The sequence below is a fragment of the Corvus brachyrhynchos genome, unplaced genomic scaffold (genome assembly GCF_000691975.1).
Source record: "Corvus brachyrhynchos isolate BGI_N302 unplaced genomic scaffold, ASM69197v1 scaffold115, whole genome shotgun sequence".
Taxonomy (NCBI): Eukaryota; Metazoa; Chordata; class Aves; order Passeriformes; family Corvidae; genus Corvus; species Corvus brachyrhynchos.
Genome location: NW_008239553.1, coordinates 23203331 through 23204635, shown reverse-complemented (window position 1 = coordinate 23204635; position 1305 = coordinate 23203331). Strand labels below are relative to the sequence as shown.

The 1305-nt window shown below is 48.2% G+C and overlaps 1 protein-coding gene across 1 annotated transcript in view; it reads right to left on the bottom strand.

Annotated features, from left to right (window-relative positions):
• FCF1 (FCF1 rRNA-processing protein) overlaps positions 1-1305 on the bottom strand; it is an 11430-nt gene that overhangs the window by 8421 nt on the left and 1704 nt on the right. The gene's annotated exons all lie outside the window — the stretch shown is intronic.

Here is a 1305-nt window from a genome sequence, read left to right as displayed (position 1 = left end):
GTGGCCTCGCCGTCTGTGCGGCGCTGCGGGGGTGTCGGGGCATGGGGGGTAGGTGGGAGCGAGCAGGCGCCTGTGGAAAGGCCGTGGGGATTGGTGGCCCCGCCGAGCCCACTGCTGGTGCGGACTGGAAGGGGAACCGCAGCACACCAATCGCCCTCCTTCCCCCTCTTCTTCTCTGTTTAGCCGAGCTGGGATGTTACGGAGGTCTTCAGCCCACTCACTTGAGCTTGCTGGACTGTTTTGGTTTCTTTAAGAGTTAATGTAGTGCTGGTTTTGCCACGCTCTAGCTCATGAGCTTCCTAATGAAAAGCAGTGGGTTGTCATTATCGTTGAATCTTACCTGTATTTGTGACCAGAAAGCGAATGAGCATAATTTTTTAGCTGTACTTTTTGCAGCCATAATGGTGTCGTCTGACCCAAAATGTCTTTTCTGCACATGAAAGGAAGTGTTCTCCAAGTTCTTGGACTGGTCCGGGGCACTTGGTTTCTCGTGCCCTGTGCAGGGAAGGGAGAGAGCGAGGCCCTTCTCACGGAAGCTTCCGGGATTAGTGAGATCTTGTAGCTGTTGTTATCTTCCAAATACAACCGGTTTTATCTGGTGTGCTGGTCAGAAAAAGCAGCCAATGAAGAACCACTAAGGAGTTTTTTCCTGAAGTGGTGACCTCTGTAGAACTGTGACTGATGCTCTGTCAATGAGGAAGAGAATTAGACTGAAAGAAAAACTGTGTTTATTAGGAAAACCACAGCTGAGCTTTCCGCCTGAGTGATCATACCTAGCTTAACTGTTGGTTGAGGAAATGCAGTTGGTGGAGCTCACATGATGCTGCTTAAGTTTCCCTCTGTGGTTTGGGAAGCGAAATAATTGAGGAAGAAAGGGGTGATCTACTTTCCCCACTGATGTGCAGCTGGGCATGGTGCTGAATTTTGTCCTGGCTCAGGAAGCAGAGCTGGTGTTAAGATGAGACTGGCCTGAAAGTTGCCATCTGGCTGGCTTGCTGTGTTTGAGGACAGGAGGAGCTGACAGTGCTGGTGGTGGTTCATCTGCAGTGAAAAGTCCTTAGACTTAAGCAGTTGACAGAAGTCTCTTTTTTTGTTGTTTGTTTTCTTGTTGCCACTGTTTTATAGGGCTTGTATGTAAATGCATATGACAAATTCCATCCCTAGTAAGAGAATGACTGTTTTCTGTAGACACTGACCATTGATGCAGCTTTTGTCCTTGACAGCCGATATTGGATCCTGCTTAGTGCTTTTTGCGCTGACTTTTCAGTTTTCTGTGAATGTATTTTAAAGTTAGGGTCTCATGGG